General features: G+C 35.0%; 1 protein-coding gene across 8 annotated transcripts in view; it reads right to left on the reverse strand.

The window, feature by feature from the left end:
• CEP128 (centrosomal protein 128) overlaps positions 1-17,743 on the reverse strand; it is a 465,294-nt gene that overhangs the window by 198,773 nt on the left and 248,778 nt on the right. The gene's annotated exons all lie outside the window — the stretch shown is intronic.

A 17,743-nucleotide genomic window follows, 5' to 3' on the forward strand; every position in this document is an offset into this window, starting at 1 on the left:
TTTGTTGAGACGTGGATGGATCTAGAGACTGTCATACAGAGTGAAGTAAGTCAGAAAGAGAAAAACAAATATCGTATATTAATGCATGTATGTGGAACCTAGAAAAATGGTACAGATGAGCCAGTTTGCAGGGCAGAAGTTGAGACACAGATGTAGAGAATGGACATATGGACACCAAGGGGGGAAAACTGCGGTGAGGTGGGGATGGTGGTGTGCTGAATTGGGCGATTGGGATTGACATGTATACACTGATGTGTATAAAACTGATGCCTAATAAGAACCTGCAGTATAAAAAAACAAACAAAACAACTAATACTAAACTTTCATTGGGTTATTTGTATGGAAATATGTTAATATAAATGTTTCAGACATTACATGAAATTTCTAAAAATGTTGTATTTGTATGGAAATATGTATGGAAATATGTTAATATAAATGTTTCAGACATTACATGAAATTTCTAAAAATCTTATATTTGTATTTGTATGGAAATATGTATGGAAATATGTTAATATAAATGTTTCAGACATTACAGGAAACTTCTAAAAATCTTATATGTTCTGGTATAAGGTTATAAGTAATAATCCTAGTTATTACTTTAAAATGTATATCTCAGAAATAACTAATTTTCTTGTCAACTGCATTATTATGAACTTTCATCAAATCTTTAACCATGGTCATTTTTAAGTCTTCTGTCATTTACAGACAGTTCTGGGTGTACTCTGATGATTTTGCAAGTATGTTCCTATAAAAGGGTTTCATCTTCAAGAAATTCATGGAAAAGACTCTGACAAGTACAGGTTTCTGGTAACTGACTGTACTGCTGAACTGAATGAATAAGCATTTTCAGAACTCTAATGAAAAACTGATGAACTCATAAAAGTGCTAACAGAAGATCAAGATGAAAAAAAAAATTAATTACATGGGACTGAGTGAACTGATGAGGATGAGTATAATTTTTGTGACTTTCTGTCTGAATTAAAAAAAAAAAAATCCCACAAGGACTCAGAGGCAAAGAATATACAAATCAATTTTCACTGCAAAGTAAAGGAGCGGTTACAGTGGAGGATTACTGGACTGAATGTCAATATTATGACATAGTATGAGTGTGTTTCATGTTTGGTAATTGCAATCATTGTTGCTTTTGTTGTGGTCATCCATGTACAATGCTTGGTGTCAGTCTATTTATCTCTTGTAAAAATAAAATACAGTGTGTGTGTGTGGAAAAAAAAAAAACAAACAACAAAAAAAACAAAACAAAATACCCTGAAATTTAAAAAAAAAAAAAAAAAAAAAAAAAAGAAGAAGAAAAACTGCACAACAGTCATTTTATAATCTCTACAGAGAGAATTATGTAGGTTGTGTCTATGAAGTATGGAGTAAGAGTCCACAAAGCACATGAAGTGTAGTTTTATTGTTTTTATTGACAAAAGTATAATCTTGACCTTTAATAAACTGTCCAGGGAATAAAAAAAAAAAAAAAAAAAAAAAAAAAAAAGAAAATATACAGATTGACAGATGATGCAGGAAAAAGAAGGCCAGATATAAAAGGTAGGCAAAATCAATCACTGCTTTGTTAAAACAATAAATCCTTAGAAACATCACTTAATCTTTCTGGGTCCATTCCTCCATTTGTAGTAGAGACAGTTATAAACACGTGAGGTATAAAGGGACCCTTCCAGTTCTCAGAACTATGATTATCTCCTAGTCCACATTAAGTTGGGCACATAAGTTCTTTAGTATCTAACATTGAGACTTCATTTCTATAGCATCCCAGTGTGTTAACATGCCTTCAGTCACTGACTTTCACATTTGTCATGGCACATTTAAAGATCCTTTTACTGAACAGTTTTAGTTTTTAAGAACTTATTAAGGTCCTATTCTAATTTAAAATTTTAAAAATTCAAAAGCTAAAAAATAAGAAATTAGAAATGTGTTCACTCTTTTAACTAGGTTTGATATCTGATTTTCTTATATCAATCATTTCCAATTCAAAATATTAGAACCAATGTAATCTATTTTTCATCTTTTTATTGTGAGATAATAAGAGACTCACGTGCAGCTATAAAAAATAATAGAGATGACTTATAACCTTCGCCCCTTTTCCTCCGACGGTACCAGTTTGCATAGCTGCCATTCAGTACCACAACCCGGAAGTTGACATGGATACAACCCACAGACTTTACCTGGATTTCATCAGTTTTCACCTGCACTCGTGTGTGTGTGTTTAATTCTATGCAATTTTATCACTTCATCACAGGTGCAGGTTCATGTGAACACCAACACAGTCATGATACAGAAAGTTCCTGCACAAAGATCCCTCATCCTACCCTTCTACAGACACAGATACCACCCTCCTTCCCTATTTTCTTTCACAATAAAAGAAAACCAGAGAAAATTGTCTGGGCAATAACATGTTAATTTAGATTCAACCCACGAAATAATTATTGATAAAACTTTAAACTACCAGAATTAAGAAACTATTTTAGATTAGCAAGACAGATGCTTATGTAATGGGGAAAAACACACTAAAAATAACACCTTTATTTGTTCCTTGCCACAGAATCAAATATAGAATGACAGTATCTCTGGGATATAATTTCAATAGGTAGCTGTAAATCATTAGATTTTACTAAGATTAAACTGGGATTTAAGCAGCCGGTATTCATTTGGAGAATGAAGAAAACCATCAAGCAAACATTCCAGCCAATAAGTTAACATTTTAGCCAAAAGAATGTTCAAATTAAATTTTCTAAGAGGAAAAAAAGAGGTACCATATACTAAATAAAATTTAGGATTTCGTTACTTGAAAATAATTATTTATGGTGTCAAACAAATGAGATGTCACATAGATGCATATATGTTTTCATATTTTATATACAGATACATTATTGTGTGATGATTATATATACATTAGAATTATGAGGCTCTAGTGCAAGTACATATATTTTCCCACCACATCTGTACTTCAAAAAATGCAAACAACTTATTATTATAGAGATTTTCAGGACTATTCCTCATAAGCTAAAAAACTACAGAAGAATCTTAGGCCCACATTTTTATGCTTGAAAAATGGAAAGGTATGTTGACTATAATTTTCTATAAAATTAAGACAGCAGCAATATTGAATTACGCCAAAATTTCAGCTACATTAATTCCATCTTTCCTTTTCTCAATCTTTCCAACCCTTTCTTTCTTTCCTTCCTTGCCTCATTTCTTCCTTCCTTTTCAAACCTTTTTATTATGGAAACTTTCAAACCTATTCAAAAGAAAAGAGCTAGATCAGTATAATGAACTGACATACACATTACCCAGTTACAACTTTTATCAATACCTGAACAATCTTTTTCACATACACCAAAGCCATCTGCAACACCCTATTCCAATTATTCTGCAGCAAACACCAGACTATATCACGTCATCAGTAAATATTTATTTTGAACATTCTTTTGGCTAAAATAAAATGATTCTTATTGTTTAAAACATAACTACAACACCTCAGTCACACCTAAAAAAAAAAATTCTTTAATAGCATATCACGAATGCTATTATGCAGTGTTCTTATTTCCCTGTCCTTTTTTTTCATGTTTTTTGGGATCATGCAATGCGATTTCATGCACTGCGTTGACTGATAGGCCTCTGAAATCTCTTTTAACCTACAGATTCTCCTTCCAGCTCTTTTTATTCTCCTCATAATTTTTTTTGTTGAGAAAACAGATCTTCTGTCTTGCAAAGTTTTCCACAGTCTGACTTCTGCTGATTGAAATGATTCCTATATATTTAGCATACATTGGTAATAAGATCTAGAACCTTGATCAGACTCAGATTCAATTTTGTGCACATGTGTGTGAGAGAGGGAGCAAGACTACTTCACAAAGAATGAAGAGCATATGGTGGTTTTGAAAACACCTGGATATCTTCAACACTTGCCCCACTGAGAGGTGAGACATGGGAGGCGGGAGGAGGGCTATGTCCCCCTCCTTGGATATGAATAGGCTTGAGTAGCTTGTAACCTACAGGGTGCAGGAGAGTGATGCTGTGTGACTTCTGGGGCTGGGTTAGAAGAGGCAATGCAGCTGCTGCACTACTCCCCGGGACACTGGTGCTAGGAGTCCTGAGGCTGCCGCGCTGTGAAGAAGTGGAGCCATGCAAAGATTCTCTTGTAGGCAACCCTAGCCTCTGAATTCTCCCGGCCCAGATACCAGACACTGAAGAGGCATTTCTCGTCATTGCTGCACATTACTACACATTCTTTTTTCAACCAGTGCCATACTGATAGACACTGGGTTATTTCCTCTGTCGCTATTAAAAAGTGATGCAAAAAAACAGCATTATGCACTGGGCGTTTGTATCGCTGCCACTGTATCTGTGACACAGATTCCTAGAAGTAGGATCGAGGAGTCAAAAGTAAGCGCTTATGAAAATTAATTAGATTCAAAGGCACCTTCAAAAGGGTACCATTTTTCATTCCCACAAGCAATGTATAAAAGAGCCTGTTTCCTCACAGTTCCCAGCCTCACTGTTAACAGGGATATAAACTCCTGTATATGGTAAGACTTGCAAATATTTTTCCCAATCTGTAATTTGTCTCTTTATTTTGCTTATAGTGGAGGCTTTTCAGCCATAAAAAACAAAAAACAAAAACAAAAAACACCTTCTATGCAATCAAATATATCAATGTTTTATCCCTGTTGCTCTTGAATTGTAGCTAGTAGGTAACTTTTGCCTACTGCCAGACTATAGAGGCACTGCCCATGCTTTTTCTAGTATTTGTATAATTTCATTTTTTACATTGAAATCTGATCCATTTAAAAAATATTCAGTGGATGGCATCAGGAATGGATCTAATTTTATATTTTTCCATATAGATATCCAGTTATCCCAGTGCACTTATTAAAAAGTCTATACATCTGCACTGATTTAAAATTCCAACCTTACTGTAGACTAAATTTCTTCTAGCATTTGGGTTTACTTCTGGATTTTCTATTCTGTTCCATTGGTCTGTCAATTATTTTTTTGATAGGTTTAGAACTACCTTTTTCCCTTGCTCTTCTTTTTCAGATTTTGCTGGATATTCATGCTTTTTCCTTCTTCCAAATGGATTTAATAATTAGCTTTCCAAGCTCAAGTTTAAAAAAAGAAAAAAACTGAGATTATATGCATATGGGTTTGCATTAAAGTCATAAATTAATTTAGGAATAAATGATATCATTATGATATTTGAGTCTTCCTATCCGAGAAAATGGTATGGCTCTTACTTCTTCCAGTATACTTCCATGTCTTTCAGGTGTGTTTTACAGTTTTCCTCATATGGGTTTTCACATGTCTTGTTAAGGTTAGTTACACCTAGGTATTTTATTTTCTTTTTTTGATAAATGAATAGAGTCTTCACTTCCATTCTATCAACTGGATTTTTTTCTGAATGCTTCAATTTCTTATTACCAACAATTTTGATAGTTTGCAAGTGAAATATCAAATGAAACATCTGCCCTGCTTAAGGATAATATCTGATCAATGTAGGATCCTCTAATTGTACACAGGACATTAAGAAGTAAAGCATAATGTGGAGCTGTAAGAAAGATGTAATGGGATCAATATGTATTTCACATTTGTCTCTATAAACAATTCACAAATGCCACAATTAGACTGTCATCTTTCTATTTCAGACTACAGAGCAATGTGGCATACCTAAAAACTAGGAGAGTAACTAAGAATAAGAGAATGGCTAAAACAAGAATTCTCATTAAAATAAAAAATAGCCAGTACAACAATTAATTCTGGACTAATAATTATTTTTGAACCTTGACCTTTGGGGAGGCAGAAACAGATATTCTATACCTATAGCTATTTGCAAAACACAGCTATTTGTTAAGTGTAGATATGTACAATCTCAGAATGATGAAATCATGTCGTAAATTGGGGCAAACGTAATCTCCATTACCAAAGGGTTTTAAACACACACTGAAACAGTCTTTGTGTTCTTCTCATCTGCCTTCTTTGATAATCTGTTACTAGGCAACAGATCTTATTGACTTTGTTTTCTCATGGGAGATCCCACAATTATAGTACGAAATCAATATAACATATTCAGTATAGAAGAAAAGCTAAGAAATCCTGATTAAACACTAAGAAACAAGATATATCTATTCCCATCTATTTCAGTGTTTACTGGATTCATATATATGTGTGTGTGTGGGGGGGGTGTGTGTATATATATATATATATATATATATATATATAGTCTGTACCACCTATTGAAATAATAATTGTGAGAAATATATTGTTGTAAAAAAGTAACAATAACTTGTCCATATCATAAAACCTAATTTCCCAGACTTTTATTCAAGTTATTCTAGGACATTATAAATATTAAAGGAATAGATATTTCTATTGACATACTCTCATTAAGGAGTATACAACTGAATACAAAATAAAGCAAGCCACTTATAATTTAAAGTTATCTGAAAAAAAAAATCATCTAATTAACCCCTTGTTGTTGGATCTACATATCACCCAGCTCAAACACCCCATAACTTGTCAGATATTTTACCGCATGCACATTCCATTGACTTTAATTGGATATTTTCTTGAGCAGAATTTTTTAAAAATCAAAAGTGATTTAGAATAACTAGAACTGACAATGTGCAAACTCCAACAAAACATTTACATAAAACAATTGCAAGACCATAATATGATTGTGAAATAAACCATCAGATATTCAAATTGCCCAATAGTTTTCTTTAAAGTGATAAAAAAAATCACAGGCTAAAATCATTAACTTGCATACTCCAGAGCATTAAAGTAAATCTTGATAACTCACCAAATATAATAAACATCCATCCCCTTTAGAAAACAAAGTATAGCACCCAAAAACAAAGGAGCTCTTTTGGCTTACAGGAGAAGTTATCTAATTTTGTTTGTTTGTTTTTCTGATCTCCAAAAATGATTTTCATTGTTTATATAGACTGAGGTAAATGTTGAACTGAGGCAATATAAAACCAATGAATCCACTTAGGACACCTTCCCTGTAACTACTCTAAATCAGTCCTTTATTACTTGTTCTTCTTCTTTCTAATGAAGGAAAAAGAACATTCCCTTTAAAATGTGGTCTGAAAATTGAGATATGAGACTACATACAGTGTATATATCTGTGTGTGTGTGTGTGTGTGTATATATATATATATATATATATATATAAACTATGTGTGTATACATATTTTTACCACACTAATATGATACTAATATAGCATCAGATAAGACATAAAACAATTTCCCTTCAAACATAAGCAAGAAGCTATAGCATAAAATATACATGAAATTGCAGTAGTAGTGTATTTGTTTTTTAAAATGGAGTGAAAATAATTCTACAGGCCTAATGGTATTTCCTTACTTAACTCTTTGCATGCCAATTCATTTTTTATTATCTTATTCTACTACAAACGCAAGTACATGAAAGTAATTTGTTCCTTATAGGCTAATTCCAATGACTACACATGGCCATCTTAAGGAATTAGTGCAAAATAGTATAATTCAATAATCCTCTTTAGAAAGAAACTTTTTAATTTGAAACTTTGGGGGGAAAATTGAATACAAGAGGGTAGAAAAGTTTGAAAATACAAACAAACTAGACTTAAAATCTGCCTCCAACACAATAAGTGGTTTGAGACAGATAACTCCAATGAAAAGTAGTGTACACATTCTCTAAAGAGCTCAAACTGACAAGCCTCTTGATCATTTCAGCTTCTGCACTTCCAACTGACCCTATCAGATCCAGGCAGGCTTTTCTTAACATTTTCATGGATGTAAAAGGAGGCTCTAGAGCCTGGGCCCTTCCCGTCCCACCCCAGATTCCATTTAGCACCCTAAGGGGCCTCAGGCATATGAGTGCAGAAACCACTGCACACATCTGACCTCTGCTGCCCCCTCAGACACTCTTAAGCCGCCTCTTGAGCCTAGAGGTATTCACACTCTCCTTGTGAAGACAGATCTAGGAAAAGGGCCTGAACTTTTCCTCCAAGTAGACTCTGGCAGTTTGATCAGAGAATTCTGGGGTCTAGTACGCAGAGTATGGTCTAGAAAAAGGAGAAACTGGCTTTATGAGTGGGTAGCCATGTATCCATGGCCCCATATACTTCTCATCCCATAGAAGGCGTTCTGAAGTAGAAAACCCAAGGCAAGCATTCAGATGTATCCTCAAAAGGCAGCTCGAGATCACAAGATCTCAAGGACTACCACAGCTGTTCAACTAGAAGCCTTCTTAAAGTTCTGCCAATCAACCTATCTCAATCAGAAACACATCAGCTATTCCATCATGAATATCCTGAAATGACAAATAACCAAATCAGTAGCAAGGGTGTACTTTTTCTGAGCCTTGTATTTCCCCATTAGATCCAGCTCAGGCTGGACCAGCAGTCTACTTCCAAATGCCATATAACCTACAAACTCTAAACTGTAAAATTCAAGGTTAAACGAACTCCATCTTTTGCCAGATAATGCCCTATCTGGAAAGAATACAAAATTTAATCATATCACAGGGCAATCAAGGTAGACACAGGTATACTAAAATTGAACAATACTGTAGCTTCTTATTGGTAGTAGTAATACTGTAGTAGTAGCTACAGTATTATTACTACTAATAATAGAATAGCTATCAAGAAAAGCGCTTTATACAGAAGGCATTATAGAGGAAGAGCATTTTTTCTATTGCTCCTAGCATCATTCTACAAATAAGTAAGAGGAATCATCACACTCATTCCCAGAAAACATCTGGTAGTTAATATAAAACACTCTTGATAATCTGATACCAAACCACATTTCCAAGCTCATTTTATTTCTTTCTTCCTCTCCCACTTCTCCTCTGCTGAAATTTACTCCTGCTCCTCATCTAAGGAAACCATTTTCTATTCTTGGCTTCCTGAATTTCTTCCTATTTCCTGGGCAAGCATGGCCTTTTCAGAAGTCTATGACTCTTGTATAGTTTGTTTCAGTTGCCTACTTCTTCAGCTGGCAAACTCCTATTTAACCTTCAGAGTCCAATTGAAATAGCTTTCCGTTCCCCCAACTCATCCAGGCAGAGATAGTGTTTTCATTATGTGTGTATACAGCACCTTCTTAATATCTACAGCAATATATCCAAAGGCGAATTGAAGTGAATATCTAGACTATGGGGCTATAACCTCCTCTAGGGGAGGGTCAGGGTCTTATTATTCTTTGAATCTCCCCAGCTGTGCACACAGTAAGTTTATTTTTGTGTATGTATTTAAAGCATAAAAAGTTTTTAAATAAGAATAACTTCTGTTTAGCATCACTTACAGGTACTGGAAAAAAAAGAAGCTTGCAAATAATAACAGCGATTCTGTTTCTAATTTTATGTCGATTGTATTCATCATCCTACAACCAGTCTATTTGCACAAAGAATCAAGAGTCAGCTGCATGGAAAATCTTGGTTATTAGAAACTACGTAAAAGCAACTGGAGCCTAGCCATTCAATGCTGCAGTTTCCTATTTTATTTTTTAGCACCTAGTGTTTATCTCTCTCGCTCTGCTGAGTAGTGAAAAGTTAGCAAATTCAATTCTATGAATATTATTTATGCACATGGGATCCAATTTTAATATTCTGAAAAAATAAAGCTACTTGTAAGAATATACTGAATATTGTATTCTTTTTCAATATAGCAGAGGCCAGCAAAATATCAAAATGTAAATCTCAGACATCTAATTGTACAATATAATTCTCCTCAAGAAGCCCATGTTTTCTTTAGGATATGTGTACACAATTGGAATCTTTAAATTTCCACATGAGTGTCCATGGTTGCATCACTCATTCAAGGAGTAATACATGCACACACACGTGCACACACACACACACAAGGCTATTTCTCTCATTAGAAATATAAACAAGGTGTGTTTCTGTGCGTATGCATTAGCACACATGAGCACATAAGTGTGTGTGGGCCCAACTAAATAAAAGGCATGATACAGTAGGGTTTCTCAATGCTAACTTAGAATCAACTAATATCAGACAGGAAGCGACCTAGAAAATTACCTAAGCTCTCTCATATTTTCTCCATGCTGACTGTAGCTACATCACTTCAAAGCCCCCATAAAACCAAGAGCTGAGAAGTGTTTTCCCCACTCCTTCACACTTTCTACTCACACCTCCACCTGAGAAAATCAGACCATATCCTAGACACAGCACATTAATACCTTAAAAAACATGGAACATCTTAAAAATAGCAGTATTGTCCAATCACTCAAATACTGTATTATCAAAAGGCCAGCTCCCAACTTAAACCAATTGAAGGTCAAAATGACATTTGGGAAGGTATCAATTACATAGGATTATTTTATTTTTAAAAAGTAATCATAATAATAGCTGAAAAATATTATTTCAAGTCATTAGGGCATAAAATAGTCTTCCCACAGGCACTTCATCCTTTGAAAATTTGCCTCAGCCATATTTTGAAAAACAAAATCCTAACCTCCCACAAGTCAATAAACAAATAATTTTTGAACTCTTATTGTTTGTCAGGCATTATTCTACTAGGCAGGGGCAAAGCTTATATGATTAAAAATTAAAAATAAGGTAATTTCAAACACTGATAGAAGCAATGAAGAAAATATATGAAAATGTGAAAGCAAGTTGGAATTATTGAAGATAGCTTTCCCGTGGAGGTGATAGGCAAAAGGAAAAGTCTGGGGTAAGAGCTTTAAAAAAAGAGAGAGAGAAAGGAACAAGTACAAATGGCCCAAGAAAAGAATGAGACTCTCAGACTAGAAATTAGTAAAATAAAGAGGGGCAAAAAAACTGAGTGAATGTTAAGCCAAGGAATGCCTTCATCTACTTTATGTAACAGCCATTTACTTGCTGTATGGCCTCGGGCAAATTGCTTAACCTCTCTGTACCTGAGTTTCCTCATCTATAAAATGGGAACCAGTAACAGCAACTACAGCATAGAGTTGTGGTAAGGATTAAATGAGTGAATATTTTCATACTTAGAATATTACGTAGCACAGTAATTGTGAAATGACTTCACTGCTATTTCATTAGCATTAATATTACCCATATCATCAATTTAAAAATATTCACTCTGCCTGGCCTGCAAATATTTGTAGATGAAACAAATAATTCCATGAATGCAAGAGTGTAGACAGGTATAAACCACCTAGGAGGTCACTGCAATGATACCCAGGCAAAAGTTGATTTTGAACCAAGACTATACAACGAGGCAGATTTGGAATATAGTTTATAGGTAGAGCTGATAATACTGTTTAAAGAATTAGATATGCATAGTGAAGGAAAGAATAGAAATTAAATAACACTCCTAGTTTTTAACAGATTAATTGAGATATAATTCATACACTATATGAATCACCATTTAACATGCACAATTCAATGGCTTTAAGTGTGCTCACAAAATTGTACCACCATCACCACAATTTTAGAACATTTTCATTATCCCAAAAAGAAGCCCTGTACACCTTAGTTGACACATCCCAATTCGCCCATTCCCTCCACCACCCTGGCCCTAGGCAACCACTAATCTGTTTTCTGTTTCTATAGATTTGCCTACTGGAGACATTTTTTTTTATTTATTTATTTTTAATTGAGGTATACTTGATTTACAATGTTGTGTCGCCTATCGAGGACATATGATATAAATGGGATCATACGATATGTAGTTCTTTGTGATTGACTCCTTTCACTTAGCTTAATGTTTTCAAGGTTCATCCATGTTGTAAAATTTATTAGTAATGCATTTCTTCTTATTGTTAAATAATATTCCATTGTATAGCTACACCACATTTTAGTTACCCAATCACCAGTTGATGGACATTTGGGCTGCTTCTACTTTTTGGCTATTATGAACATTTGGCTGCTATGAATATTCATGTACAAGTTTTTACGTGGACATATGTTTTCATTTCTTTTGGGTATATACCTTGGAATAGAAAAGCTGAGTATTATGGTAATTCTATGTTTAATGTTTTAGATAATTGCCAGACTTTTCAAATTGGCTGCACCATTTTACATTCTCATCAGCAGTGTATGAGGGTTCCAATATCTCTACATCTTTTCCAACAGTCATTATCTGTCTTTTTGATTACAGCTATCCTGGTGGGTGAGAAATGGTATCACGTCGTGGTTTTTACTTGCATGTCCCTGATGGTTAATGATGTTGAGCATCTTTTCATGTGTTCATTAGTCATTTTATATCTTCTTTGGAGAACTGCCTATTCAGACCTTTGCCCATTTTTTAATTGAGTTATTTGTCATTTCATCACTGAGTTGTAGGAGCAAAGCAAAATACCTTAAGCAAAGGTTATTTGAGATAGAAATAATGGCCAAATCCAGCATGTCATGATAGTTCACAAAATTTGTAACCTCTTATGGGCAAGAATTCTGTTCTCATTCACTTTGAATGATATTTGTCCCTTGCAGAGTGACTAGCAGAATTGGAAGTCAAATATTTTAAAAAGCAAATGAAAATAGAATGCTTGAAGCAAGAAGGAAGAACCATTATCTTCAGTTTAGATAGAAAGCTATAACATTTAGAACTTATTTCCTACACATATTAACAACTAAATTTCACTACATGGGTCAATTCAAATTAGTTGGCAATGGCTACCTAGAGCAATGTTTTAGGAGGGATACTGAAGTTGTGCCTGACCCAGAGGAAACTAACTTTAGTAATGTCTGCCATGAGCATCACAAGATGAGAATGGTAGCATGTGCGGTAGGGCACCATCCCTAGGAAGGTTTATGTATCTTGAAAATATAAAAGCAACTGAGAAAGATTTTTTTAAGCCATACAGGTTAATTTTTTTTTTTAATTAGAGATATTTAGAGTATGCTCTTCAATTTCAAAATGACCAAATGAAACATAAGGACTGTGCTTCCAATAAAACATCTACATGGGGCTATTATCAGAATCAGAATATTGAGTCAAATGGATCATTGATCTAATTTAGTATGCCATTTCACATGCATCTTTGCAGAGCCTGTATCTCCTAATCCTCATTTCCACGTAACGCAACAAAGCCAAAATGGTGAGTCTGCTATTTTCCCACGTAATTGAACACGTGAATTAAACTAGAATGATATGAACAAGTCACACAATTCAACAGCAATGACTTGACTAGTATAAATAAAAGTCTGTACAAATTATCAATGCCAATTCATTAATTCTAGTATAGGGATAATTTCACATTAATAGGTATTTATATCACTTTCATCTTTTCAACAAAGTTTCATAGTGTTTACTTCTAAATTTTAGTAAAAATAAGGCTGACTCAAAAAAAAATTAAACAACTAGTTTCAATGGACCCAAAATTTATAAGGCACAAAACACAATAATTTTAGCAATAAAATGATACAGTCTACAAGTATATAACCATTTTGTATTTTATATATATCGCACATAGATACCTTACCTTTCTAGGTTTTCAGAAATTGAAGGAATACTAGAAAAAATTCTGAACAGAAAATACACAGCAGCAAAGTGGAATCATCATATCCAAACTAAATAAAATTAGTTTAACATGATCTTGTAGTGATGTTGAGAAATATTTTTTAATTTAACACAAGAAAACAAAATGGATTTTGATAATCCCTTGCTGTGTGTATTTAGGGATGAGATTGGGAATGTTGATCTGTCAAGACTCTGCTTGTAAGGGAGGGAGTGCCACGGTTCACTATTTTAAGCCAAAAGGGAAGAAATGAAATGCAGCATCTTACCAAGAAAGGCACAGGCGCGAATGAGGACAAATGGGTACAAGGGCTTGACACCAGCAAGCCTATCCCTTGTCCCAAGTCTTTAGTTTTTTTCTGAGTGCTGACTTATTTCTCTATCACAGTTTTCTCCTCTTGACATGGAATATGATCTCTGACAGAGAGCTTTGTAACCTTTCGATACCATGTCCAAAGCATAAAAAGAGGTTCTCCTATTTTGAGCTTGAAATTTTCAATCAAGGAAGGATTCAAAATGGACTAGACTGGATCTCTTGAAACAATCCCTGTGGTGAGGGGGAGCAAGCTACCAGACCACCTCAGGTCTGGCTACACAGCTGTCTATGTGAGTCAGGAAATCAGATACTTTAGAACCAAGAGAGGGATATGGAGCTAGAAAGTCAAACCAATTGGTATTTATTACAATTTGGCAACATTAGCAGATGAAACAGAACAGTAAGAAAATGAAGTTGGGAAAAACAGTTTAGGATGCAATTATGGCAATCCAGGTACCAAAAGGCAAAACAATAAAATAAAATAAAGCCAGTATAAAATGTGTCTAGAATTTAATGCTCATGTTGAGAGAGGAAATGGATGAAGCTGGAGAGTAGATAGAAGCCAAATTGGGAGGGATATTGCAAATCATGGTAAAGAACTTGGCTTTTTTTCCCCTAAGTACATGAGTTATTGAAGGGTTGAGGTAGGGTAATAAGATGGTATAATTTATGTTACAAAATAACTACTCCAGGCTGCTGAGTGGTGAATGACAGGTATGGGTCACAGCTGAATGTGACAGAATAAAGAGGCAGAAATTCCTGCACTCCCAGTCAAGCCACATTTTACAAAGGAATCTCTTTTACATTATCCACTGATCCAAAGGCCTGTCACTTAACCTCCATGAGTTTCAATTTCCTTGGTAATAAATCAGGAATAAAAATACCTATCTCAAATGAAAGATTATCTCTGAGAAATTATGTAATGTGTCTAACATAGAACTTGGCATGTGGTAGATACTCAGAAAACATGAGGTCCCTTTTCATTTACTTCCTGTGTAACTAATAAAAACCCTTCCAGATTCATTAGAAGGTGCTAACTTTTGAAAAATAAAAAGCTGGAGCCAAACAACTTGGTCTAGGCAGTTGAAACAGAGCCTAAGCAATTTAGACTCTGTAGTCTGAATGGAAAATAACCTTGACCTGAGCAAAATATTTACTAAGCTCTACACTCTAAACCAAAGACAATATGACCTGCATGCTCCAAAGAATGAACTCTCTATTTAATAACTACCCAAATTCTTTACTGAAATCTATTCAACACACAGAAAAATCTAGGTAAAGAAGGCAAATAAACCTCCTTGAAATGTCCTTCCTTCTGATCTGCTAAAGTTATCTTTGTCTACTGCCCAGCTATATAAATAATTGTGTTATTCTCTACCATCTGTTTTGAAACAGATGTATAGAAAATTAGAAAACTCAAGTAAGCTAACCTATGTAAATTATTTCTATACATCTTTAATTTTCCTTCACATATTTCGGTATTCTGGTATAGTCTTACTGTAAGATGCCTTACATCATTTTTCACATATAAAAATTTTTCATAAATAGAATTAATATAAGAATATATGAGCTTCTGTTTACATTCTTCACCTTGGACTTCCTAAAGAGTTCTCAACAATCCTAGGAATCCTACTACTACAGATGAATCTCTTATCAAGGGAATGATGAGATGAAACAACAGTCAATACAGAAGGTCTTCCAAGGCTGTGCTGTCACATACATGGCCATGAAACACACGCGGCTGCTGAGCATCTGAAATGTGGCTGGCTGGGGCTGAGATGTACTGTATGGGTAAAATATACGGCAGGTTTCGAAAGCTCCATAAAAAAAGAATGTAAGCTAACTCGATAATTTTTTATGTTGATTACGTGTTGAAATGATCATATTTAGAATATAACGGGCTATATAAAATATACTATGAAAGTTAACTTCACGTTGTCTTTTTACCTTTCTTACTGTGACTTTTAAGTAACATAGGTAGCTTATATTTGTGTCTCATTTCTTTGGGGCAGCATTAATCTGTAATGTTGCATATTTTTATTTAAATCAACTCGGTGTAAATCTGTTTTATAAGCCAGGATATAAAGACATGAAGATGAATAAATAAGTGGATGAATAAATAAGTTTATGAGGGACTTCCCTGCTGGCGCAGTGGTTGGGAGTCCACCTGCCAATGCAGGGGACACAGGTTCAAGCCCTAGTCCGGGGGGATCCTGCATGCCACGGAGCGACTGGGCCCGTGCGTCACTGTTGCTCAGTCTGCGTTCTGGAGTCCGCGAGCCACAACTGCTGAGCCTGTGTGCCGCGACTGCTGAGGTGTACGTGCCTGGAGCCTGTGCTCTGCGGCAGGAGAGGCCACTATGGTGAGGGGCCCAAGCACCGCGGCGGGGGGTGGCCCCCTGCTCACCGCAACTAGAGAGAGCCCACGTGCAGCAGCGCAGACCCAACTCAGCCAAAAGTAAATAAATAAAATAAATAATTTTCTTTTAAAGTTTATGATATCTCTGGATAAATTATTTCACAATATTGCTTAATAATTGTTTGAGGAAACTGCTATTCAAATAATTAGTTAAAGGTCAAAGTTAGTATTACATTTCATCTGATGAATAAACATGTATTAAATTAAATGCTTATGGGTCACACGCTGTGATAAGTCATGGAATATCAATATATTTAAGACAAGGTCTATGCTCTAGTGTGATTCATAGTTTTCCGAAAGGATACAAACAAGACAACAAGTAAGTGCAAAACAATTTCCGGTGCTGTGTGAAAGGTATCTAGAGCTCTAAAAGAAATGTGTAGAGGCCTTTTTCTTGTTTCAGAGAATGGATAGTGCTGCTGGTATTTAGTGTTTGGAGGCTGGGATAACCAAATATCCTTCAGTGGGTGGGAGCACCCTGTACCACAAAGAACTGTCCAATTCAAAATATTCATAGTGCCCCTGAACTACACTGGCTCCTGAACATTGGGGTGATTCCAGAGCAATATACTCAGAGACTCCTTTCTAAGAGTGCAGTCATAAGATTACACAAAAGCATCTCTATTCTTCGGTGTATAAATATACATACACACACATAAATGTATCACCTACACTTGTTTTTTTTTTAACATCTTTATTGGAGTATAACTGCTTTACGGTGTGTTAGTTTCTGCTTTATAACAAAGTGAATAAGCTATACATATACATATATCCCCATATCTCTTCCCTCTTGCGTCTCCCTCCCTCCCACTCTCCCTATCCCACCCCTCTAGGGGGTCACAAAGCACGGAGCTCATCTCCCTCTGCTATGCGGCTGCTTCCCACTAGCTATCAGTTTTACATTTAGTAGTGTATGTATGTCCATGCCACTCTCTCACTTTGTCCCAGCTTACCCTTCCCCCTCCCCGTGTCCTCATGTCCATTCTCTAGTAGGTCTGTGTCTTTATTCCCGTCCTGCCCCTAGGTTCTTCATGACCCTTTTTTTTTTTTTTTAGATTCCATATATATGTGTTAGCATACGGTATTTGTTTTTCTCTTTCTGACTTACTTCACTCTGTATGACAGATTCTAGGTCTATCCACCTCACTACAAATAACTCAATTTCGTTTCTTTTTGTGGCTGAGTAATATTCCATTGTATATATGTGCCACATCTACTTTATCCATTCATCTGTCGATGGACACTTAGGTTGCTTCCATGTCCTGGCTATTGTAAACAGAGCTGCAATGAACATTGTGGTACATGACTCTTTTTGAATTATGGTTTTCTCAGGTACATACACTTATATATATGGTGTGTCAATAGTAACACATTTTGCCATTCTCAGTCTAAGAAAAAAATAGGTTACTTGAAGCATTTAGTAGCTCTAAAACAGAATTTCCATATATAAGCAAATAACTTCTTTAAAAAACTTTTTCCAACTTACAAATAATATTTTTGTCACTGAGCAGGAATACCATCCTTGCCATTCTGACCTGA

Source organism: Balaenoptera acutorostrata, chromosome 3 (genome assembly GCF_949987535.1).
Source record: "Balaenoptera acutorostrata chromosome 3, mBalAcu1.1, whole genome shotgun sequence".
In the NCBI taxonomy this organism is placed as follows: domain Eukaryota; kingdom Metazoa; phylum Chordata; class Mammalia; order Artiodactyla; family Balaenopteridae; genus Balaenoptera; species Balaenoptera acutorostrata.